General features: G+C 35.8%; 1 long non-coding RNA gene across 1 annotated transcript in view; it reads right to left on the reverse strand.

Annotated features, from left to right (window-relative positions):
* Positions 1-14,504, reverse strand: part of LOC118167302 — a 34,188-nt gene extending 19,684 nt beyond the window's left edge. Inside the window, exon 1 of the long non-coding RNA XR_004751090.1 lies at positions 14,331-14,504. This is a non-coding gene — a long non-coding RNA (uncharacterized LOC118167302). The remainder of the gene's footprint in view (positions 1-14,330) is intronic.
* Positions 14,505-19,874: the final 5,370 nt, after the last annotated feature.

Raw genomic sequence — 19,874 nt, forward strand, 5'->3', positions numbered from 1 at the left:
TAATAATAATAATAATAATAATAATAATAATAATAATAATAATAATATATAAAATATTGTCTAAAAATGAACAGGGTATACAGGTACTCCTGATATGACGTTATTTATAAGTGTCTGTTTACTTATTAATCTTATTCTAGTGCCAAAGTGTCAGGCTAGCATCTAAATGTCTTCTCTGTTCATCTTAAATGACTGTCTTGACCTCTTGTTTTTCATCCCAATTACTGTAAGAATGCTAGCAGAGGTTTCTATAACCTTATATGCCTTTAACCTTATATGCCTATAACCTTATATGCCTATAACCTTATATGTTTCTATAGCCTTTTTATAACCTTATAGATGATGGAAATCAGGGACTTTTTCATTAGGAATTCAGATGGGATTTACCTCATCAAACTTTAGATGTTCACAAAAGAACCCCAGGTGCTTCAACAGAATATTCCATTTTACCTTAAATAGCCATTATATTTTAGTATGGGATCTTTCTTAAACAATTTGTGTCCCACAGATATCTTTTTCATTGACATAATGTAGGTGCCCTAACAGATATCTCAAATGCCCATCACTAGTTACTTACATGGAAGCAATTGAACCAAATGTCTAACACAAAGGTCTACACTACAAATGTCAAGTTGATCTCTCCTGAAGTGAGTGGCAAGAACAGCTTAAAAAGTGGAGGGGTGAAGTATGTGACAGTTAAAAAAGGGTCCTACTCATTTCATTGATATTGTCACAGTAACAAGAACTATTTGGGTTCAGTCTGGTTTTAATTTAGATCAAAATAATAGAGTAGTAATTGTTTTACGTAACAATGTTCAGCCTTTCTTTTAAAACCTCCTTGAAATATATGAACCTTATTGCTAAACTTATTTAAGTTTTCAAAACTGATTTGAGAACTAAATTTGTTGAAGTTTTTTTTTTTTTTTTTTTTTTTTTTTTCCCTCTCCTCTTAGGCCCAACAACATAATTTAATGGGCAATTATGCTTATTATGTGGCAGATATTGAAGGCCTTACAGTACAAAAATAAAAGACACAGTTTGATGGCTGAGTTGATAACACTGCATTGTTTCCATTTTTGTTCTATGTGAGAAATCGCTGACTAAAGTCTGGGAAAGGCTTAAAGAACATTTAAAAAACATTTAGAATTATTAAAATGTAAAGTATGCAGACCTGCTGACACAATTTTTTAGTATTGCTAAACTCAAACTTGACTTTTTGTTTAAATAATATTTTTTGGAAGCCTAGAGTAATAATAACCTATATGGCTTTTAATATTTTAAATGACTGATAATTTACGGTGGGGTCAGTAGGTATTTATTCACAAAGATGTTTATTCATTTCACTTGAGTACTAAAAATTCATACATAAAACATGCTTTTCTAAAATACTTGACTTAAAAAAAAAAAAAAGTTTTGGAAAATTGACATAAATTTCAAATTAAAACTCCATGTTTGCTTGGAATATTTTTTTTCAATTTTATGGAATATTCAGGAAGAAAAATGGGCTCATCTTGGATATGATTTATACATGGCCTTATTTTAAGACTTAAAAGCAAAGGAAGGCATAACAGCCTAAAATTATTATTACACATTAAAATTATATTTATTGCAAGTGTCTATGTTTCCTATATATTTTTTTGCTAAGATAACAATGATGGAAAGGTATTTTCTTAAAGACAGCTTTCTCCATGACTGTGGTGACTTACTTTATATTTAAGGACATACATATCTCTGGTGGATAGTGTTTTCTTATGTACTTTAATTATTAGCTGTCTTGATTACAGTATGTTGTCAGTGATTCTTCTTATTTCTTAGATATCATAATGAGGAAATTCCCAGCAGTATTACAGTTTTTCAGTGTGTTTTACTGTAGTCACCAGAAGGACTACAGTCAGAGAGTGTGAATTCTGTACATAATAATAATAATAATAATAATAATAATAATGATAAATTAGATTAGGTGTCTCCAAGGCCAACATGTGAGTGAGAGTGAGCTGGCAGACCTGCCACAGAGAGCTAGTCAGTATCATTGGTCTAGCCACAGAGATTTATTCTGCTGACAATACCATAGGTGTCAGGTTTACGATAAGCTGAACGGCCACCTAAGCTGCTTTGGTATTATTCATTAGATAATGGTAAACTAGAATGACAGCACAGATTTTGTTTTGCATTTAGATGCCTACGTGTCTTAACTCGGAGTTCAATAATGTATGAGGGATAAATAGCTTCACCAACTTATTTTCTTTCCAGAGAGAAGTTCTTTATACACATTGGAATAGGTTCTTTATACACATTGGAACAGGTTCAAGGAATACTGCAATTAGGAAAGGAAAACCTCTGTAATGGAAATAATTCATGTTAGATATTCAGGTGACATATGACATTTTTCTTTTCATATAAAAACACTGGAGGAACACAGAAATAGTTTCCTGGATATATTGACCCATCTTTGTTCAATCAGGTGAAGTTCTCTATGCATGCAGAATGGGAAACAAGCAGGAGGAGTTGGAAAACATGTTGAAATTAGACAAACATGATCTGATTGCTATCACAGAAATGTGATGGGATGAATCACGCAACTGAAACACTGAAATAGAGGGCTACAAGCTCTTCAGAAGAGATAGGCAGGAATGGAGGGGAGGGGGTGTTGCCCTCTATGTTAGGGAAGGGACTGATTGTGAAGAGATGTCTGAGAAACAGCCACAGGCAGGTTGAGAGCTTGTGGGTGAAAGTCAAGGACCACACAAATCAAGGACAACTTGTGGTTGGAGTCTACTACAGGCCACCTGATCAAGGGGAGCCTGTGGATGACGCCTTCCTAGTTTAGCTACAAGAAGTGTCACACTCACACACTCTCATCTTGATGGGGGACTTCAACCACACAGATGTCTGCTGAAAAAGCTACACAGCAGGCCGTAAGCAAACCAGAAGATTCCTAGGGTGCATTGAGGATAACATCCTGGCTCAGGTATTAGACAAACCAACCAGAGGAGAAGCATTACTGGACCTGGTGCTCACCAATGCAGATAAACTCATAAGAGAGATCAAGACTGGAGGCAGTCTGGGCTGCAGTGACCATGCCCTGGTTGCGTTGGTGATCTTGAGAAATATGGGCCTAAGAAGAGCAAAGTCAGGACCCTGAAGAGCAAACTTCAAGCTATTAAAAGATCAAATGGATGAGATCCCCTGGAACACTGTCCTCAGGGACAAAGGAGCTGAACAGAGATGGCAACTCTTTAAGGATGTTTTCCTTAGAGCACATCCTCCTGCATAAGAAAGTGGGCAGGAAGGGCAGAAAACTGGGATGGCTGAGCAAGGACCTGTTGGTCAAACTGAGGCACAAGAAGGAAATGCACAGGCAGTGGAAACAGGGACATGTGGCCTGAGAATAGTTCAGGGATGCTGTTCAGATATGTAGGGATGGGATCAGGAAAGCCAAGGAATGAATAGAACTGAGCCTGGAAAGGGAGGCAAGAAGGGATTCTATAGGTACGTTGGTCTGAAAAAAAAAGGGCAAGGAAAGTCTACCCCTCTGATGGATGAGAATAGTGGACTGGTAACAACAGGCATGGAAAAGGCTGAGGCTCTGCTTCAGTCTGCAATGACAGTTGGTCTTACCATGTCTCAGGAGAGACACCTAACAACTTTCCTTAAACCAGCAGATGAAGTCTGGGGGAGCAAAGTCCCTCCCACTGTAAGTGAAAAGCAGATTCAAGACTACCTGACGAAACTGAACAAGTACAAGTCTATGGGGCCTGATAACTTGCATCCCGGGGTCTTGAAAGAATTGGCTGATGTAGTTGCTAAGCCTCTCTCCATCCTATTTGAAAAGCCCCAGCAGTCAGGTGAAGTCCCTGGTGACTGTAAAATGGAAACTTCACTCCCATTTTTAAAGAGGGTAGAAAGGAGGTTTAGGTGAACTACAGACCAGTGAGTCTCACCTCCGTGACAGGGAAGATCATGGAAAAGATCCTCCTGGAAGCAATGCCAAGGCACATGTAAGACAAAGAGGTGATTTGAAACAGCCTAATGGCTTCACCAAGGGCAAATAATGCCTGACCAATCTGGTGGCCTTCTGTGATGGAGTGACTGCATCAGTTGTCAGGGGAAGACTGATGTCATCTACCTGGAATTCTGTAAGGCTTCTGACGCAGTTCCACATGACATCCTGACCTCCAAAATGGAGAGAGATGGACTTTATAGGTGGACCATTCAGTGGATAAGGAATTGGCTTGAAGGTCACACACAGAGAATGGTGGCTGATGGCTCTATGTCCAGGTAGATGCCAGCGATGAGTTGTGTCCCTCAGGGGTCTGTCCTGGGACCAGTACTGTTTAATATCTTTATCAATGACATAGACAGTGGGATCAAGTGCACACTCAACAAGTTTTCAGATGACATCAAGCTGAGTGGTGCAGCTGATACAACAGTAGGAAGGGATGCCATTCAACGGGACCTGGACAAGCTTAAGAAGTGGTCCCATGTTACCCTAATGAGGTTTAACAAGTCAAAGTGCAAGGTGCTGCGCCTGGGACAGGAGTACAAACTGGGAGAAGAACTCATTGAGAGCAGCCCTGCAGAAAAAGACTCAGGAGTTCTAATAGACAAAAAGCTTGACATGAGCCAACAGTGTGAGTTTGCAGCCCAGAAGACAAACTGCATCCTGGGCTGCATCAAAAGAGGAATGGCCAGCAGGTCAAGGGATGTGATCATCCCCTCTACTCTGCCATTGTGAAGCCCCACTTGGAGTGCTGCGTCCAGGTCTGAGGACCCCAGCATAACAATGATATTGATCTGTTAGAACGAGGAGGGCTGTAAAGACAATCAGAGGGCTGGAGCACCTCTCCTATGAAGAAAGGTTGAGAGAGCTAGGGTTGTTCAGCCTGAAGAGGAGCAGGCTCCAGGTTGATCTTATTGCAGCTTTTCAGTACTTGAAGGGGACTTACAAAAAAAATGGAGAGCAACTTCTTGCTCAGGTAGACAATGACGTGACAAGGGGGAATGGCTTTAAACTAAGTGAGGGGAGATTAGATTGGATGTTAGGAGGAAATTTTCCCCTCAGAGAGTGGTGAAGCACTGGAACAGGTTTTCCTAAGAGGTCATGGATGCCCCATCCCTGGAGGTTTTCAAGACCAGTTTGGATGAGCCTGTCTTCACAAGAGAGGTGCTCTAGCCCTCTGATAATATTTATGGCCTTCCTCTGGACTCATTCTAATAGATATCCTTGTCCTTCTTGGGTCCTTTTTGTCCTTGTCCTTCTTGGGTCCTGGGGGCACCAAGGCTGAACACAGTACTCCAGGTGGGGTCTCACAGGGGCAGAGTAGAGGGGAACAATCACCTAGATGTAATAGCCACACTTCTTCAGTTGCAGCCCAGGATACTGTTGGCTTTCTGGGCTGCAAGCACACACTGCTGGGTCAAGATGAGCTTCTCATCAATCATCACCCACATATCTTTCTCCTCAGGGATGTTCTCAGTCCATTCAGATATATGAATAAAATCTGATTGCTGCTCAGGATACACCAGACAACTTTGAAAAAGTTGTTCATCTAATAGGAGGTATAACTGAAATACATCAGATGGTATGAGACATAGAGTTCTGAATAACAGTAAAAAGATTAACTTGTTTACTCAAAGATGAGAAGGTTGCTGGTGTGCAGTCAACACCATATCTAAAAGGAGTTAAAAAATTGTGTCTGAAGTTTACTCAGTGACTTTTCTGTCTATTATGTGTTAAGAAAAAATAGCTCTCTGTAACTGCTGAGGCAAACTGCACCGATATTTTAATATAAAATTTATGCTTTTTCTTTTTAAGATTATTGAATGTAAGGGATCTGAATTGAAACTGAATGACTTGAAGTCAGTTTCTAGCTTTACTTTCTTTCATGTCCATGCTATAACCACTGTGTACTTCCTCCACACTTTCTCTCAATGTATTTCACACTTAGCTCAAAAGAACAAGAATCAAAAGCAAGTGACACTTACCACTGAAGACTACATTTATCCTATCCTAATATGTCAGTATGTAACATGAAGGAAATTCTGATCATTCAGATGATAAGGCAATGAGTAGATTTTTTTGTTTGCTTGCTTTATTATTATTAATATTATTATTAATATTCTTCTTATTATTATTATTGTTTGGTTGGTTGGTTTGGTTTTGATCCAGGACCTATGCAGTTACCTTCTTATATGCAATAAATGGTATCAGCAGTTTCTGTGCCATTCCACAAGTGAGTACCAATAGTACTATTAATAATACTATTGCTATCTATTAATAGAGAAGTATATCCAAAAAGGGAACCTATAGCCTGAAATCTCCAAGAGAGAAATGAAACATGTTTTGATCTTAAATTAGGGGGTTGAGAAGACCTCCTAGAAGTGTGCTTGTGCTGAAACTACAAATCCCTCCACTCCAAACACACTGTCACTGTTTTAATGCTTGACCCATGTTCCACCAGCAGATGGATTTATGAGAGTTCTGTGTCATACCAGTCAAGTACTACTAGGATTATTAATCCTGTATGAAGTTTTGAGGGCTATGTTTGTCATATGCAGACTCTAAAGTCCATCTGATGGAGACACTAAATGATCTCTATAGAGTCTGTTAGTCATGGAAAAGTGATTTTGACATTTGAATATGGGAAAGGGCTTGTAGTGGTTCAGTTTGTTTTATTTTTATCTGTGTCTGACTGCTTGTGTAGATATTCACTGGTCATACAACACTTATTTTACAACTTATAGGAGGAAATAATTAGACCTTTTCAGTGAAAGGACAGAATTAGGCATTTGTGTGTAACAAACTGGTCTGGGTGGGAAGGACATCAAACAGTGTACACTGTTAGGCTTTCTAGGAGTATCAATGTTTCCTGTAGTCTTTTAATAAAATCATTACTTGTAAAATAAACTGTTGCTGTTCACCAAAAGGAAATGGTTTTGTATGAGTAATACAATAAATAATGTTTTAAAGTTAATTATCAATCACAATGCCTCCTATAATAATATATATATATTTATACTCAATAGCATATTCAGAACATAGAAGACTGTTGAAAAGCCAAGATGTGAGTTTGTCAATCAACATGAAAGGTAACTTTTCTTCTGAAGAAATATGTGCCTGTTATTAACATCACTTTTTTTTTTTTTTTTTTCTTGTACGAACATAATCAACCTCAACTGAAATAACTTGCAAGAATTTTCAGCTAAACTGTATTTCACATTTAACCAGTTTGAAACTCTTTGAAGGTGAACAGAGATGTTGAAATCAGCAGCAGATCACAAAGGCAAGCAAAAGATAACTTCACTTTAGTGGCACCTAAATGAAAGACGGGAAGAACGAGAACAGTGTTGAGAGTAATATCTGTATTTGGCAGACAAGATCTAAATAGACAATAAAGAGAAAGACATCCATAAAATCTGTCTCCAAAGACCTCAAGGAACTGTCAAGTCTACAGCTGCCTGCATTCATGTTTTCTTGAAACTAGTGTTTAGCATCACTGTCAGAAATAATGGTAGACACAAAGGGAAAAAGAAAAAAGAAAGAAAAAAAAAAGGAAAGAAAAAAAAAGGAAAGAAAAAAATAAAATAAAATAAAAGAATAAGAAGAAGAAGAAAAGAAAAAAATAAAAAAGTAGGAGAAAAAATAATGGAGATAAGACACTTCCAGTGTTTGGATTTTAGGTTTTCAATTTTTCTGTACTCAATGAAGAAGAACCTGTGTTCTACCCTCTTTAAGAAGCATTATAAGAAAATAATCATCTCTTTTTTCTTCCCCATGAAAGTTTAGGAAGTCAAGAATCACTGAAGATAAAGAAGGGTTCAATTCTATTGATATTTCTGGCTGATAAACTAGGTGAATTTAAACAGTAATCTTGAGTGTATTCAGTCAGGTATTAGATGGGAAGGGATTCTCCTGCAAGCTATGGGAATTTTAGATATATCTAGCTTGTCTGTATGCCATAATAATGGAAGGACATGTCATGGTAGAAGATTAGGTAAAAATCATCAAGTAGTGTAATACCTTCTGTTACTTTACAATATTAAAAAGAAGAGAATGAAAATCACCATAATAATAACACACAAAAGTAACCAAACATCCCCATCTCTGGGGGAGGTCTGAGCCTGCTATAGGTGGTCAAGCTCTGAGCTTGTGATGAAATTGAAGAAATTAAGGAATAGCTGTGATCGAACACAGCTTATTTTCTGTCTCAGAAGAGTATCTTCTTGTTACTTTCACAAGAAGAAATGAATTTTAAAATGCATTGAGATAGAAAATAAAAGAAAACATAATTTATATTTTGTTTTATGGAAGTAAGATACATGAAAGCTAAATCAGATACTGCTTTTAGAAAACAGGATTGCTGAGCTTCCTGCACACAATAGAAAGTCCTTTGAGGGTTCTCTAGTTTGTACAGTAATTGCAGATTGTGCAAGAACTATTCATAAGCAACTAGATGTAATTGCTAGCATTAGTGACTACAGAGAATACATCTGTTTTGATCCATATTTTGATAATTTCATGATAAACAGTATTTCAGTGCACTTCATGCCATTTTTAGATCAATGTCTTGATGTGTGGTGGCTTTTTTTACTTATAAATGCTTTGATGTTTAACTAAGTTTTTCCCACCACTTTACTGACTCTCCTACAGAAAAGAATGTAATTTAATTAAGATGATTGAACTTTTTTTTTTTTTTTTTTTTTTTTTTTTTCCTGATGAATACCTCTAAAATCTTTATCACATTAACTAAGATGCATTTTTATTCCTGTGTTCCCTATGCAGGTTTTTGTTTTGTTTTGTTTTGTTTTATTTTATTGAACTAGAATTTTGCTAAACCAAATTATTGAGTATTCATTTCTACTTCAGTTTAATATTCCTTGGATAAGAGTTAAACCAGTCAATTAGAAGTCAGATCTTTTGCTTTCAATTTTTACTGTGCAATTACAGACATTCTGTCAGTGGTACTTTTCTCATATAGAAGTAAAATACTTCAGGGTTAGGATGTTAATAAGAGACACCCATATGGGTTTCAGTTCCTTGCCAGTCCTTCAAGTTATTACATGAACTTGAATATTTATTTATCCTCTTTGCACTGCAGCTACATTAATTTGTTTAAATACTACAGAAATGAGTTAGTCTAAGACACATAACTCCTCAGATTACCATCCCTGTAAAAAGGTGTATACTTTTTTCCCTTTCTTTCATACGCTGTTTGATTGAACCCAGTTTTCAAAAACTTGTGAAACCTTATGTAATTTAATGATCATAAAATGAAAAAAAATAATTAACAACAGCAAAAACAAGTATTCTAACGCCACAAAATGTAAAGTCTTAAATATTAATAAATTGGTGTTTAATTAGTCCAAATAACCATTATCCTTTTATGTATTTTCTTCCTTTAATTCTAAATCTAATTTGCCAGATTTATTTATGTAATATTCACTTCATTGGCTCTTATAGAACAGATGGTTAAGGTCACTTATGACTATTCTTTGGTGTTACTTAAGCACAATAATAAGGATATTATTGTTTGTATCCAGGCTTGCATGGAAGGGTTACTTGGATTCACCTTCATTTCATTTCCAATTTAACTTATGTATAAATATCAGGTCTAAAATTGGTTTGAGAAAAGAAAAAAAAAAGTATTCAGGGAAAAAAAAAAAAAAGTAATCTGATTCTTCTTTCTCTTTAGAATTTTATTACTTACAGTACTCTTGTTTGGTGGCAGCACCTATCTGTGTTGGACTTTGCTGTCTTGGTACACAAATTCAAGATAGTTCATTAAGGATTAATCACAGTGAGCTCTGGTATTGGCAACTTATTCATTATTAATTGCAAACATTTCTTCAGCACCAGTCTGAAGAAAAGGAAGAGACAAATACATGGAATGTGGTAAAGGTTTCTGTCAAGAAGGTAAAAACTTGTATCATCACTGTTAATAGTCCTGTTTGCAGGAACCATGACAAACTGAAGGCCTCACTAATTGTTGTTAGGTATATTACAGACAAAAAGAGAAAGGGCTAGGTAGCTAGAGAAGTAGAAAACCATGACAGCTATAGATATGAGACAATGCATACTGTAGATAATTATTTAAAAAGCCAATAAATAAATAAAACACATTTCCTCTTTTTAAATATCCCAGATGATCTAAGAATGCTACACCTCCAGCCCAATAAAAATTTCTGTGGCTGATTATTGTAGCTTCTTTAAAAATGCTGTTTAGTAGCAGTGGACAGGAAAGGTGTAACAACTGTTTAGATATTCAATCCCAGAGATTATGGTAGATTGGAGCATCTCACAAAGGCAACATATGAAAAACTTCAACCTTTTCATACGTGTGTGAACATTCTGGGTCCAAAATAAATTTAATATTTATTGCTCCATCATAAGCAAATATGAATAAAAATTATTTGTGAGCACTAATTTCATGCATGCACATGCATATATGTAAATATTCACACCTACTGAATATTAAAAAAGAAGAAGATGAAAGTAGGTGTAAGGTTTCCCCAAGTCTTAACTGAAAAGTTGATAACAAATTTATAGTGGAAGAGGTTTACTTCCTAGGTTTGGTCTACTAGATTTTCACATTTCTGTCTTTTCTACTTCTTTTCTGACTATGTGAGAATGCTGCATATAAAGTTTTTCCAGTTTAGAGGCATGCATTTCCACACTGACAGTTTTTATTTATGGACTCAATAACAATCTTTCCAATAATGAAGTTTAGGAAATGACTTGGCAGGCTTAGATGTACAGTGCTGTCTTCAGAGACTGTGCTAATCTGCTGTGTTACAGTTTATTTATCCCCCAACATCTGCCTTTCTGCTATAAGGCCTATTAATTCTTTGTTACTATGAAACATGGTAGAAGGTGTTTTTGTTTTGCTTACTTTGTAAACAGGAGGCTGATTGATGTAGGAGATCAAACATGAGACCTGGATCATGTCATATGTAAGTCAGTGCAGGTCTGGAATAGATACAAATAGCTGCCCTGGCAATATGAAATAAATTAGAAGACCCAAGTCAAATTCTAATGACCTAAGATTAAGACTGAAATATCTGTATATCTGTAGCACTCATATCCCAATGGCAAGTACTGACTGAGCTTTAATTTACTGCTATAACAGTAAATTAAAAATAAGTAAATAAATCACTGACAGCAACAACAATAGCTGGCAGAAGTCGGTTGTCCACTGCATCATAATCACAGAGTGATTACACTTTTCTACACAAAGATAGAATAGCAGGAGCATCAGCTGCCCACTTTGCCCTTTGAGTTGCTAGACTGAATTATTTAATTCTCTTTTGTTACTCTAACATTCATGTAACTTCATATTAAAAGCTAAGCAAGTCCACCTATAGACAATTCTGGTTTCTACCCAATTTACTTTAGCTTATTCATGATTCTCTCTGCCATTTCAGTTGGCTACAGTAGCTTTCACTAAAGGTTGTGTGCAATTATTATTTATGCTTATAAAGAGATAGGACATTACCGCTTCTTTCCATGCTAGTGGCAATGTAACTAAAGTCATTCTTACTGCTGTTTATTGTTATTTTAATTTGTGCATGTTATGATAGACAAAAGTGTGCTAGGTTAAGGTTTTAAAAAATAATACTCATAATTCCTCCCCCAGAGAAACTGTGCTCAGATAGATGAGAGAAATTTCTGTCTTTATATTTATATTGTTCTGAGATAAAATAAAATCTGCATCACAGAAGTGTGAGAGGGAATAAATGTGTGAGAGAGAAAGGCACCATAACAGAGACCATTCCTTTTGCCTTGCATTAGGTAATTAGGTACAGTACTGTGTCTAGCTCTAGCTCTGTGATTGACCCTGTTCTAGATGGTTTTAAATAAATCACTTAACATATCTGGGCCTCTGATTCTTGATTTTTCATTTATATATGTCATAACTTGCATATACTATTATGAAAGATGTTACTAGGACAGTCTTATGGGATGTGATGAGACTAGAAAATAGTGCAGTATTGTAAAAAAGTTGGAGGTGCAGTTACAGGAAAAGAGACAAGAATGAGATGTCTCTCTTGAAGCAGTAATTAATTCTTATATTTGCATACATGCCTATGAAAATGAAGCCTATCTGAAGCCTGAAGTCAAGGTATTATTTTTTCCAACATGCAAAAAAGGTCTCTCCCGCACATGTCACAGAGGGCTGAGGATCAAAGAGAAAGCTTGTGAGGGTGATGTAAATGGTGTGGCTATATTTGCTTACCTTTCTGAGAAGTCAGACCCAGGCCTCAGAACTTTTGACAAAATCAAAGCACCTTAGCACTCACTAGGATGTAAAATAGCTTGTGTCATATTCATGAATTAATTAATCTGATATGAACAAGTATCCTGCTGTATGAGTATGTCCTTTCCTTCAGTTCCTAGAAGAGAATGTTTTTGAGAGCTGTCATTCTTAGCTGCTTTAAAACACACTACAGAGAAAACAAAGAAAATATCACAACTGTATGGAAACACAGTAGCCTTGGCAAGTGAGTCTTACAAGCTCAAATGAACTCTGTATCAGAGGATATGGTCTGTCACTACAGACATGCTTTCCCTGTAAGATTTACTGAGTTTCCTCTTAATATCCCAGGCTAAAGAAAAAGGTCTGTACAATGTATGTACATTTAGAAAGCTGCACATTCTCTCCACTGTGCTGCACAAAATTGAGGAGAACAATGAAAAATCCGCCCCAGTAGGCAGAGCTGTCAGAGGAAGGAATGTGGAGCACTGACAGCATTAACAAAGCATGCTTCAGGAAACTGCCGCTGGGCACTGTGACCCTGGGACAATGGGCCAACACGGAAATGGAAAGACATGAAGGAGTTACACCATGCAGTCTCTCTGGAGAATACTGACAGCCTAGCACACACATACTTGAGAAGTTTTGGAGAATTAGCACTCTTTGAACTCTACCACTCCTTAGAGGAAAGAAAATCACAGGAGGTAGGGCTGAGATATACAGTATGAGTACAAGACCACATAGGGATGGGTACAAAGCAAATGTGCTTTTGTGAATCCTCTGACTCTTGAGCATGAAAGGTAATTACCTAAACTTCAATTTTGGACCAGATCTTTCCCAAAAACATACAGTTATGATGAGAGAGATTTCTCTACCATCCTTCACCCTATCATAGAAAGTTACACCAAAGGTAACAGGTCTGAGAGATGTGGTTGGTGGGTCTTTAGCACAAAACAATTGAAAACCCTTCAGGGAAGAACGAAAGTGCTTTCAGAATTAATGGGATGAATACTTTCCACTCTGACTTACATGGTACAGTAGTTTTAAACTGGATTTGTGAAGAGATCTAGGAACTAATATTTGCCTTCTTAATACTAATTGCACATACTTGTGAAATTACATATTTATATATTTATAAATCATTCTTATATCTGATGGTGTTCACAAACATATACAGAGACATATCTACCTATATATTTACTTAATGCAGATATATTGTTTGGGAGTGCTGTTTGCAAGACATCCTTATAACTGTTCTGATAACACATGATGATGTTTCAGCATCTGAAAACATTCCTTCCTAATAATTAATTGAATAGGCTAAACATACAATGACACAGTCAAGGGCTTCCCTATTATTTCCCTGTCTCTGGCTCCCTCTATACAGAAGGGACACTCCTGGACCCTCGGCATTGATAGCGGTGCTCAAGAACCTTTCTGGGCATCCTCAGTCCCACAGTTATAATCAGAGGATCTTTGAATCTGTAACAAAAGGATTTCTTACAGAAGCAATATAGTTGCACCAGATATGGTTCATCTAGTCCTTTTTTGAGGGAATTAAACTTGTGCCATAACAGAAAAGTAAAAGTTTGCTTCAAGGTTGTTTTAGTAGGTTCTCAGTTCTACATTAATCAGTATGGATAATGACTTTCAGACGCAAACTGGAGTGTAATCTGAAACAGAGAAAGCAAGGGCATTGTCTCAAGATAATGCTTTGGATCACTTTTATGGAAGTTAAACCTGAGCATGTTCTCCAGTTTTGTGATATTAAACAGTGTTTTACATCATTTTTCAAACTTCATTTAAGCCCTAAATTCATCAGTGTCCTGTTTATTTTTATTCTCTTTTATAAGTAGGTCTGAATAATTACTGTTGTGATTTTTCAGTATTTATGCTCCATTTTGAGGGGCTCATTAAAAATAAACAGTACAGGGAAAGGCACTTATCATTCGCAAACATCAGCACAAAAACACAAATAAAAATCCATTAAAAATTGAAAAATAATTACCTCTACTGTTCTTTTTGTCTTTTTGTCACCTAAGTGTATTAATATTGGCTGATTTAATTTATGTTACTCACCTTTGTTAGAGTCCCTTCTTCCGTTAAGGGTTTGGCGACTTTATCTGTAACAGTGAAGAGGAATTGGAGGCTTCAAATATATTTTTTAAAATTCTGCCAAAATCTTAAGACCTTCTCACCACAAGGCTAGTTTCATTTATCTTTTACATTATCTAAGAGCACTTTCAGAGCTCTAAGAGAATACGCATTGGTCTGCTTTACAGACCAATGCGTATTTTAGGGAGGAAAAAGAATATTAATCCATTATTGCAGATATGTTTGTCATTATAAACACTGATATCATATTCCCCATTACCACCTCCTCCCTTGTCTAGAAAAAGCAAGAAAGATTAGAAAATTATTTTGCTTTTCAATGAATGTTTGAAAAGAGTTTTTCAAACCAGCAATTTAGTTGTGTTTTCTTTTATTTCCATTGTAATTGATAAAAGCCAATGCTGCTTTCTGCTACACTGGGAGAAATCCGGGGTTACAATGAAAGGACAGAAAATTAAGTGTAAAATACATGAGAACAGTTTCCTCTGAAAATCTCACAGTTGTTATTTATATGCAACTGAAAGAAAAAAGAAACCCCAAACTGTGATCACTTGTATCTACCCAAAAAGAAATGAATGCGTAGAAAAGCATTCTCCTTCTTTGCCATTCGTCAAAGTACTTAAATACATGCTTAAGTTTGGGTCCATTAAATGAACTTCAATAAAAGTAAAGTACAAATATCATTTGTACTTTATTCTAAAAGCTCTTGGTTCTGGAATAAGCACCATAATAATTAATTTTAATGCTTAACATTATTTATGTGTATAATATAATATAATATAATATAATATAATATAATATGCCTAATGGGTAAATTTAGTAATAATTAGATTATAACATATTCATAGAATAATTTTCTGTCCAAGTTTTCTCTCCTCTCTGTGAATATTTTTTTCTCCAAGTTTAACAATTCTTTCTCTAAACACATCCCAAGGAGAAAGTCAGATGCAGAAGAGTTTACTTTATTTTGGACACTAAGAGAAGTTTACTGATTTGGGTACCTTGCCTTGGAACAGCTACTTAAAAGTTTTAGATGCTCAGATGGAGTGAATTACCCACCCCATTGTAAGAAATGTTCTGTATTTGCAACCTTCTAAATATGATTAAATAAAAATAAATAAATAAATAAAATTAATAAAAAATAATAGAAAGAAATTAAAGGAAGCCTAAGGAAGGAAGTGTCAGTTTGAAGCTGGATTCTTATTTTTTCATTAGTGCCAGTAAAAATTAAGACTACCTACTTAAATCAATGGAATTATGATACAGACTTTTGAGGAAAACATGTTTTGATCAAAACTATCACCTGACATTCTCTGGGATGATTCTGTATAGTACTTACATAACAAGGCTTTTGTGAGGATAGGGGAATGGGGAGAAGGCTGCAGGGGTGGTTTCGGTGTGAAGAGACCAAGAATCATACCATGTCAGACATAACAGGTCACAGCCCATCAATGGACACAACACAGGACACAGCTGAGCTGGCGATGTCTCTCTGAAAACATATTTAAGAAAGGGTAGAAAACACTGCAGCTGTTGACAAAAAAATGTGAGAGAAACAATGCTGCAGACACCAAGGTCAATGATGAAGGAGGAGGAGGAGGTGCTATAGGCACCAGAGCAGAATTCCTCTACAGCCTGTGGAGAAGATCCAGCCTGTGGAGAAGCCAGAGTAGGCTACCAGCAGGAACATGGAGAGGAGCCTATGCAGGAGCAGGTTTTGTGTCAAGAACTGTGGCTTCTGGAGGACAAATGGTGAACCAGTTAATTCATGAAGGACCATAATCCATAAGAAGGACCTATGCTGGAGCACAGGAAGTGAGCCTCAGAAGACCTGGGACATGCATGTGTTTTGTTTTGTCTATGTTTCTCACCATCCAACTTTATTTTAAATTGGCAAAAAAATAAATTAATTTTCCCCAAGTTGAGTCTGTTCTGCCTATGACAGCAATTGGTATGAGATCTCCCTGTCTTTATCTTGACCCTCAAGCTTTTCCATCTTATTTTTCTCCCCCTGAGAAGGGGGAGTGAGAAAGCGCCTGGGTGGGTGGCTGGCAGCCAGCCAAAGTCAACCTACCAGTTTCCAATGAAAACACAGGAAGAATGGAATTGTGTAGATTTATACAGCTCCAATATTGGAACCTTCTTTAAAATGAAAATACTTGTATGTACAAAATTAGCAAGCGCTGTACAATTCTGAATGTTGCCATAGACAAACATGTTTACATGGCAAGAAAAAGGGGCAAGAAAATCCCACTATCTATATTAATCCTTAGCAAAATATTTGAGAAAGTGTTGCCATATTTATAGGCTCAGATTCCAATATGTTTTACATTAGGGGAATTCCACATTCTTGTCTAATTACTACTCCATTTAATTTAACTTATATTCTTCTCCTTGGTGTTGAGAAGTGATCCTCTTGGGTCTGCAAATCTAGACCAGTTCATTGTGTTAACAGCTTTTCCACTACATTAATTTTGGTACTGTATTATATCCTTGGACAAAGCATATGACACTTTCATTTATAATCAGGAAACACACATCTTCCAGATAAATAAATAGTGGTTTGATTAGAAAGCAATATTTTAAATTCCATCAGATATTCAGGTGCAGTTTTCCCCAAATCTTAAATGTAAACTTGTTTATCCCAAATGATTGGCAGTTATTTAACTGTTGAAAATATTTTTTTTTCCATCTTCCAAATTAGAGAATATGACACAGTATCAAGATGAATAACTTTGGTATTAGTAGTATGTAAATAAATACAGTCTTTTCAGAGAATAAATTTCTAGCTCAGAGAAATATCCATCTTTGAAACAGGAAATATGAGCTGGTAAATTAGTTTCACTGAGATCATACTGAAATCAATGTGTGGACAAGAAAGAAAAAATGCTCTGGAATCATTTCAAGGCAGGATAGGATAAGATAGGATATTTTACCTGACATTAAAAAAATAAATTAATTAATTAAATTAAAACTAACACTCCACTTTTTATTTATTTATTTATTTATTTATTTATTTATTTATTTTTCCATTCACATCCTATTTATGTCTTGCTTGTAGATGACTTGACAAAGATAAAATGGGTATTCACAGAGTATTAACATTTCATGTCTTTCATCTGTTTACATTGCAGAGCTAATTTAGTTCATCTGAGTGAGACCTTTTACACAGGAGAAACGAAACAAAAAGATAATATGAACACTCCTGGCATTACTGAAGTATTACATCTATCTCTGTCTGTGTAGTATTAAAGGAAAAAATATTTGTGAAATTAATATTAAAACTTCCTTACAATGTTATTATTAAAAGAGAGTATTACTTCATCTCTGGAAACATTATTGAAGCAAAGACACACCTCAGGAAATAAACATGGAGAGGCCCAAAAGAACATATGACCCTACAGCTCCTTTCAATGTTTCAAAATTGTTTACTGAAGATCTTTATAAATAATAATATACATAAAAATAATGATAATTAAACTGGAAAATAAACATTTTCATTGTGTAATTCCTGAGAATGGAAAACTGAATTATGCAATGTAGAAATAGCTGTTCTGCTTGACAAAACTCCATGAATTTCTTAACAGATGAGATTTTATTTTATTTTTTTAAATAAAATCCTTTAAAAACGTATATAGGAGGGGAGTGATGTTGTTCCGAGATAAACAGCTGGAGCTTATTTAATCAAGAGTAATATATGTAGTGGAATGTTTCTTAAAAGTTTGAGAAAAAAAAAAAAAAAAAAAAAAAAAAGTATTATTTATTCTCCATTGCAACGATTTTTTTGCCCTATAGTTCTCTTTCCTGTTTCTCTTTTTTTTTTTTTTTTTTTTTTTTTTTTTTTCTCCCACCTAAATAAATAAACATCCTGGCATGTATGAATTTTATTACTGTGCTAATTTATTTGCTTTGACATTATTTATTTTTGTCTCATCACAAGGAAAATTATTTGTATTTCACTGGACAAAACCAGTCTGCCACTGTTTTCAAATATTCTCTGTTTTTACATTCCATTTTGTATGTGTACTGATATGAGGCAATACAAAGAAATCCTCAGGAAATATAATAATAATAATAATAATGAAAAATGATATTTGCAAAACATTTGTGTGTTAGTGATGTACTGCTAATATGAAAAGGAACTCTGAAATTATTCAACCAAATTAGAAACAAAACTGGAAATCCTTTGATAAACATTTTTTCCATTCCTTCACTGTAATAAATGCCATACTTAAGAAATAAATCCCAGAGTTTATAACTTATTGTAATTATTTTTGAATATAAAATAGGAGGCCTTCATTTTATCATAAGGCTTCGGACAAAGTGGCTTGAAAACTGTGCAGAGGAAAAGGATCTGGGGGCGTTGGTCAATGCTCAACTGAACATGACCTGGCAGTATACCCAGGTGGCCAAGAAGGCCAACTGGCTTGTATCAGGAAGCCAGCTAACAATCCCCATGTACTAGGCTCTGGTGAGTCCGCACTTTGAGTTCTGTGTTCAGTTTTGGGCCCCTCAGTACTTTGAGGCCCTTCCAGAGAAGGGCTATGAAGCTGGTGAAGGGCCTGGCACACAAGTCCTATGAGGAGTGGCTGAGGGAGCTGGGGCTCTTTAGTCTGGAGAAGAGGAGGCTCGGGGGAGACCTTATTGCTCTCTACAACTACCTGAAAGGAAAGTGTGGGGAGCTGGGGGTCAGCCTCTTCTCACAGATAACTAGTCTAGAGGGAGTGGCTTCAAGATGTGACAGGGGAGGTTTAGGTTGGAAATTAGGAGACATTTATTCTCAGAAAGAGTAGTCAGGCATTGTGGAACGGGTTGCCCAGGGAGGTTGGATGTCGGGCTTAGGGACATGGTTTGGTTGGTGATATTTATGGTAGGGGGATGGTTGGACCAAATGATCTTGGAGGTCTTTTCCAACCTTAATGATTCTATGATTCTATGATTCATAAGCTACTGTAGAAGAAAACAAAACAAAACAAAAACAAAAACAAACAAACAAAAAAAACACCTTAATTACCTTAATTATTACTTAATTATTGAGAACAATAAAGACTGGAGAAGGGACAAAACCTACATGACCTGCTGAGGTCTTTTCCTGTTCATTTTTCTGTCACACTCATACAGAACTGACTCATTATCATGGAGTGTTTGTGTATGAGAAGCGTGAGGACTTAATGTTCTACTCAGCTACCAGCTGCTGAAGAGTTCAGCTGCTTGATTTAGGAATGGTTTATATTGGCTTTTGCCTATTTATTTTTCCAGAGCCCTTCCTCCTCCTCCCTTCCTGCTTAGAATATTTAGATCTTTCTTTCTTTCTTTCTTTCTTTCTTTCTTTCTTTCTTTCTTTCTTTCTTTCTTTCTTTCTTTCTTTCTTTCTTTCTTTCTTTCTTTCTTTCTTTCTTTCTTTCTTTCTTTCTTTCTTTCTTTCTTTCTTTCTTTCTTTCTTTCTTTCTTTCTTTCTTTCTTTCTTTCTTTCTTTCTTTCTTTCTTTCTTTCTTTCTTTCTTTCTTTCTT

Source organism: Oxyura jamaicensis, chromosome 5 (assembly GCF_011077185.1).
Source record: "Oxyura jamaicensis isolate SHBP4307 breed ruddy duck chromosome 5, BPBGC_Ojam_1.0, whole genome shotgun sequence".
Taxonomy (NCBI): Eukaryota; Metazoa; Chordata; class Aves; order Anseriformes; family Anatidae; genus Oxyura; species Oxyura jamaicensis.